The following is a 7432-nucleotide window of genomic DNA, read 5'->3' as shown; positions in this document are numbered from 1 at the left end:
TACTTCTCCAAGAAGCTGTCGCCTGCCGAACGGAATTACGATATCGGCAACAAGGAGTTGTTGGCCATCAAATTGGCTTTTGAGGAATGGCGTCACTTCTTGGAGGGGGCGGCCCACCAGGTCACAGTCATCACCAACCATAAAAACCTGCTCTATCTGGAGTCGGCCAAGCGTCTGTCTCCCAGGCAGGCTCGCTGGGCATTGTTTTTTACACGATTTAACTTTCTGGTGACTTACCGTCCTGGGGCTAAAAACACCAAGGCGGATGCCTTGTCCAGGTGTTTTCCGGGGGGGAGAACCTCGGGAAGATCTGGTACCCATCCTCCAGGAAGGTGTAGTGGTTTCGGCTCTCACGACTGAGGTAGAGGCGGAGATTGCCGAGGCCCAGGAGGAGGTACCGCCAGGACTTCCCACTAACAAGTCATTCGTACCCCTTCATGTTCATCTTAAGGTGTTGGGGGAACACCACGACTCTGTCCTGGCCGGTCATCCAGGGGTTAGGGGCACCTTGGAGCTGGTATCGCGCCGCTTCTGGTGGCCAAAAATCCGGCAGGACGTGGTCTCGTACATGGCAGCTTGCATCACGTGCGCCAGGGCCAAGTCGCCCAGATCCCGTCCTGCTGGCACTCTACAGCCTCTGGGGGTACCTAGTAGGCCATGGACAGAAATCTCCATGGACTTTATCACGGACTTGCCTGCCTCGGCGGGGAACACGGTCATCCTGGTGGTGGTTGATCGATTTTCGAAGATGGCGCATTTTGTGTCGTTGCCTTCCTTGCCCAACGCGAAGATGTTGGCTCAGGTTTTTGTGCAGGAGGTGGTCAGACTACACGGAGTTCCGTCGGACATAGTGTCTGATAGGGGTACCCAGTTTGTGGCGAAGTTTTGGAAAGCTTTTTGCTCACGATTGGGGATCAAGTTGTCTTATTCGTAGGCGTTTCATCCACAGTCAAATGGTCAAACTGAGCGCATGAACCAAAATCTGGAGCAGTATTTGCGATGTTTTGTGTCTGACAACCAAGAGGAGTGGTCGACATTCCTTCCCTTGGCCGAGTTCGCGTTAAATAATCACCGCCAAGAATCATCGGGAGAGTCTCCGTTCTTTTGTGTTTACGGGCACCATCCTCAATTTTGTACCTTGCGTCAGGGTGGCTCTGGGGGCGTCCAGGAGGAGGAGCAGCTTGGAGTTCAACTATCATCGGTCTGGAGGAGTGTGAAACAGCAATTGCTGAGCATGAGTGCAAGGTACAAACGAGTGGCTGACGCTAGACGCGTGCCAGGTCCGGACCTGTGTGTGGGTGATTGGGTGTGGTTAGCTACTAAAAACATAAAACTCAAAATTCCATCATTGAAATTGGGTCCAAGGTTTATTGGCCCTTTTAAGATTGCTGCCATCATTAACCCGGTTGCTTATCGGTTGGAACTTCCTGCGGTATACAAGATACACAACGTGTTTCACAGGGCTTTATTGAAAAAGGTGGTAGCCTCTGTGGACACGACGCCGATGCCACCTCCAGTCATGGTGGATGGCGATTTAGTGTTTGAAGTCTCCAAGGTGGTGGACTCTTGAGTACTGCGCCGTACTCTTCAGTATTTGGTACAATGGCGGGGGTATGGTCCGGAGGAGAGGTCTTGGGTACCAGCCTCGGACATACATGCGGATCGGCTGGTCAGTTCGTTTCACCGCCGTCATCCGGACAAGCCGGGTCCTATGAGTCTTGAGGGCCCTGGGGTCCCTCGTAGAAGACGGGGTACTGTCATGTCGGACGCTATTCACACCACAGCGTCCGGCAGGCAGCGGTAGTTCCATCTCCGTCCACTATAGCCGCAGTGGCGCCGGCTTGATTTTACTCAGGTTATTGGGGGTTAATCTAGCTGTAAATCAGGTGGGATGTTTGGTCACGCCCACAGTCTTTAAATAGTCGTGCTGGCCTATGGGCGTCGCCGATTATAGCTTGTGTTTTATGCCAAGTGGTTCCGGTCTGGAGAGGAGGTGTTGGAGAGAGAAATTCGTATCTGGTGGCGTATGATCCGTTGTTACCTCTTCGCCTTCCTATATTTGTGTTTTGTTTTGCCCTGTTCACATTACGGTATTGTCCTGTGTGTATGCGGCACGGTGCGGTTTAAGTTCTCCCTGTCTGTCATTACTGTGGGGGCTTTGGTGGTTTGACGACTCACTGGGTGGAGGGTGGAGGGTTCAGCTTAGGGCTGAGCAGGAGATAAGGAAAGGTTGGAGGCTCAGGCATTTGCACCATTAGCAAAAACCCTGGGTTGAGGGTCAGACAGGGTTTTCCCTAGTTGGAGGGACTCTGCAGGGGCCCCGGGTATTTCAGCCTTCTTTGACCTAAGCCTCGCGTAACAAAATTAAGTGGATTCTTCTCACTATAATATTGCTAAATACAGGGATCCTAAATGTAGTTTGCGCACACTGCAAGACTCCGAAGTGAGAGCGGATTTTGCTGGATTGGTTTATAGAAACTCTGTTGCTTTTCAGCAGCCTTTGAGCCACTAATAGTGTGGGAACCTCTGTTTTTCCACTGACAGATGATGGACCTGAGTGGGGACTTGTTTTTTGTGAGATGAGAATTGGTATTATTTTCACCTACATAGCATTGATTGGTTTCTTTATATTTTATATTTGGGAGGCAGAATGAACAAACAGTTGAACACCGCACACTACTGGTTCATCCAACAAGGTTTTCTATTAGACTGTGAACTGTCATTGTCTTGGGAAATAATTAAAGTTTTTTACATAAACTGTCCATAAAAATGGCAAGCTAAGTATAAATGTTCAAAAATATAAAACTGAAGGATATTTTATTAAAAAAATAATTGTTTATCTTAGCAGATGACTGTACCAGGAGATCAGAGGGACAGCTGACATCTTCAATTTTTAAATCTGATGATCTTGAGATCCTACAAGATACAACTGAAGTGATTGCTGTTACTCCAGATATACCATCATCCATTCACAGCAAAGATCTGTCATCTGATCCTATGAAACAGGTCCCATCTTCTGATTCATTACTGACTACTAAGGAAAATCAAAGTCACAGAAGAGGCAATAAAAAACAAACTGCTCCTAAAACAAAGAAGCCATTTTCATGTTCAGAATGTGGGAAATATTTTGCACAGAAATCAAATTTTGCTATTCACCAGAGAACTCACACAGGGGAGAAACCCTTTTCCTGTTCAGTATGTGGGAAATATTTTGCACAGAAATCACATTTTGTTATTCACCAGAGAACTCACACAGGGGAGAAGCCTTTTTCCTGTTCAAAATGTGGAAAATGTTTTAACAATAAATCAGCTTGTGTTAAGCACCAGAGAATCCACACAGGGGAGTTGCCTTTTTACTGTTCAGAATGTGGGAAATGTTTTAACAGTAAATCAGATTGTGTTAAGCACCAGAGAATTCACACAGGAGAGAAGCCTTTTTCATGTTTAGAATGTGGGAAATGTTTTGCACAGAAATCAAATTTTGTTACCCATCAGAGAACTCACACAGGGGAGAAACCCTTTTCTTGTTCAGAATGTGGGAAATATTTTGCACAGAAATCACATTTTGTTACCCACCAGAGAACTCACACAGGAGAGAAGCCTTTTTCCTGTTCAAAATGTGGAAAATGTTTTAACAATATATCAGCTTGTGTTAATCACCAGAGAATCCACACAGGGGAGAAGCCTTTTTACTGTTCAAATGTGGGAAATGTTTTAACAGTAAATCAGATTGTGTTAAGCACCAGAGAATCCACACAGGAGAGAAGCCTTTTTCATGTTTAGAATGTGGGAAATGTTTTGCACAGAAATCAAATTTTGTTACCCATCAGAGAACTCACACAGGGGAGAAGCCTTTTTCATGTTCAGAATGTGGGAAATGTTTTAGGCATAAATCAGATTGTGTTAAGCACCAGAGAACTCACACAGGGGAGAAGCCTTTTTCCTGTTCAGAATGTGGGAAATATTTTAATCAGAAAGTCCTTCTTGATCGCCATCAGCGCAGTCACACAGAGGAGAAGTCATTTTCATTTTCTTAATGTGGGAAAAATTTTACTTGGAAATCAACTGTTAATAAACATCAGAGATGTCACATAGGGGAGAAGCCTTTTTTATGTTCATAATGTTGGAATAGTTTTAACCAAAGTTGAATCTTCTTAAATGGGTTGTCTCTTGTCATTCCTCATGTTTGCTGACAAAAGGATAAAACTAAACCTTATTAATTCCAAATGTAAAGCTATACCTAAAATTCACCCCCTGAAGGTTAGTCGGAAAGTGACTAATAGAAAAAACATGTACCCCACATCTCAGTATATAGGGTGAGGTGACGTATACACACTCACTCTCCAAGTCTCTCATTTCTATGTGTTTCATTGTCCTCATCAAAGACGACTCATGAAGAGACTATTTAATATTGGCATATACTCAAGTGAGACTAGACAAAAAAAAACTAAAATCATGTATCATGTTATCCGAAACAGTCAGAAAACTAGCCACATATTGGCAGATCCCAGACCTCAAACTATATACTTCGGACGTGTATAAGCCACTCCAGTGTCAGGAATAGATAGTATGAATTTGAATTTACGAAATGGCTGCAATGAAACAATTTAAAAATTGAAAGGGGTCTGAATACTTTCCATACCCACTGTATCAGTAAAAATAACTCATCTTTATTAGGTAAAGTATAAAAGAATTGCACCATTTTCCGATACCCGTCGCGTCTCCATTTTTCATGACCTCGGGTTGGATGAAGGCTTATTTTTTGTGTGCCGAGCTGACGTTATTAATGGAGACCATTTTGGTGCAGATACGATCTTTTGATCATCCTTTATTGCATTTTAATGCAATGTTGTGGCGGCCAAAAAAAAGTAATTCTGGCGTTTTGACATTTTTTCTCGTTACGCCATTTAGCGATCGGGTTAATTCTTTTTTATATTGATAGATCAGGCGATTCTGAATGCCGCTATAACAAATATGTGTATGTTTGATTTTTAATTGTTTTATTTTGAAAGGGGCGAAAGGGGGGTGATTTCAACTTTTATACTTTTTTAAAATATTTTTTAAAACATTTTTTTTTTTACTTTTGGCATTGTGAAGACATACAGCATTGTATCTTAATTAACCAGACGATTTTTTTTAGCAAAAGAAGAATAATAGAATGTTATCTGTATGTTGGCTTTAAATTTAAGTCTTGATTTCTAGTTGGTCAAGAAAACAGACTTTTGTTTGTGTAAGCCGGTAATAAATGACTATTATTGTGCTTATCCTTGATCACTAGTGATGATTGCTGATATGCTAATTATGCATTGTGTTATCGAGCCAGTTTGTTGACTTCTAAAGCAGAGAGGGAAAAACTATGCAAATAGTTTACATAATCACCCTACACTGTCATTTCTGTCTGTGGTTCCACTATTACTCCCCAGCAACAGGCCCGCTGTCTTGGGGTCATACTTGACTCCGAGCTTTCCTTTGCCCCCCACATCTGATCACTGGCTCGCTCTTGTTATCTGCATCTCAAAAACATTTCTAGAATTCGACCTTTTCTTACTTTTGATTCCGCAAAAACTCTTAATGTTTCTCTTATTCATTCTCGTCTCGACTATTGTAACTCTCTTGTAATCGGTCTCCCTCTTACCAAACTCTCCCCTCTCCAATCTGTCTTGAGTGCTGCAGCCAGGATCATATTCCTTGCCAATCGTTACACCGATGCTTCTACCTTGTGCCAGTCATTACACTGGCTACCCATCCACTCCAGAATCCTGTACAAACTTATTACCCTCACCCACAAAGCACTCCATGGCTCAGCGCCACCCTACATCTCCTTTGTTTCAGTATGTCACCCTACCCGTGCCCTCTATTCTGCTGATGACCTGAGGTTAGCATCCTCAATAATCAGAACCTCCCACTCCCATCTAAAAGGTCAATATGATTAGTCCCCAATCCCTACAATTTTAAGCGTGCCCTGAAAACGTATTTATTCAGATTGGTCTACTGCCTCAACACATTAACCTAACTATGCCTGTGTGGCACAGTCAAAAGTTTTACCATAACCAGGTTCCCCGTATCATGTTCCCACATGCTTTATGCATCCATTAGCCCTCTGTGTCTGTACTGTTACACACTTAACATTATGACTGGTCCATACAATCAGGGCAACTGTTACCACCCACCTTTCGTGTTTACCTTTTTTCCTCATAGATTGTAAGCTTGCAAGCAGGGCCCTCATTCCTCTTGGTATCTGTTATGATCTATGTGATTATTGTTATGCTGTAATGTCTATCGTCTGTATAAGTCCCCTCTGAAATGTAAAGTGCTGCGGAATATGTCAGCGCTATAGAAATAAAATGTATTATTATTTTAATCAAGTAATGCTATAATAATCTCATCTCCATTCTTACCCTTTATGTAAATACTGAATGAGGGACATTTGTTAAGTCTAAAAATAGGTTACATGCCTCTGTATAAAGAGACTGAGAGAGAAACAGCCAGAGAGATTCTGCCAAGACATCTATACATCCAAAGGACAAGAGACAGGACAGCAGCCACAACATCATCACAAGGGACACGGATCTATCATTCTATAGGAAACAACCTAGGGATTTTCAGCCTTGGCTGGAAGAATACAGATCTGCTCCATTGACCATCATTGAACCATGGATACGTTTCGAGAAGCCAGATTGTGATCTTTGGATCAACTGGCCTTGCACCTTGTATGGACTGTCATCTTCCTACGCTTGTCGTTACTTCCTCTCTGTGAGTGTGCCACAGGTGGAGTAGTGACCCTGGAAGATCTGAAGTCACAGCAGCTATTATCCCAGTGGATCAGTTGCGGCAGTGACAAGCATAGAGGTCTGCTGGAGACCTCTGGTTATCATGTCAATCCATCGGTGACCCATGATCATTTGGCGGGGTCACCAATGGGCGGGATTTCTGGCGCGCTTGATGGAAGTGTGCATTAAATGCCAGTCAGAGGCTGTTCAGGGCAAATGGCAGATGTTCAAAACAGCTGACGTGCCGGAAAAGATGTGGGCTCACCGCCGGAGCCCATATCAAAGGGAGGAAGTACATTTACGCCCGATGTCGGAAAGGTGTTAAAGGAGATTGTTTTTACAGAGACAGAAGTGGTAATCAATCATGTATACATACAAATAATTACAGAAATACACAGCTTCTAATGGTAAATAGTATAGAGTTACCACAAGAAAATATAATTTGTGTAAACCATGTGTAGATATAAAAATTCAGGCAAATGTCAAATGTTGTAGCGCCATCTAGTGACTATGTGCAAAAGTGCCATCATAGAGTAACATGTATCCTAAGAGAGTGTCACTGTCAAGGGGGAAATGAGATAAGTGCACCGTATTTATTGAGTATAAGATAAATCCATACATAGATATATGGAAACGGATTGTAGATCTGTCACTGGATATCA

The sequence above is a fragment of the Dendrobates tinctorius genome, unplaced genomic scaffold, assembly GCF_039654945.1.
Source record: "Dendrobates tinctorius isolate UK_male_01 unplaced genomic scaffold, ASM3965494v1 ptg000126l, whole genome shotgun sequence".
Taxonomy (NCBI): domain Eukaryota; kingdom Metazoa; phylum Chordata; class Amphibia; order Anura; family Dendrobatidae; genus Dendrobates; species Dendrobates tinctorius.
The sequence above is the reverse complement of the archived record's forward strand: the minus strand, read 5'-3'. Positions refer to the sequence as shown.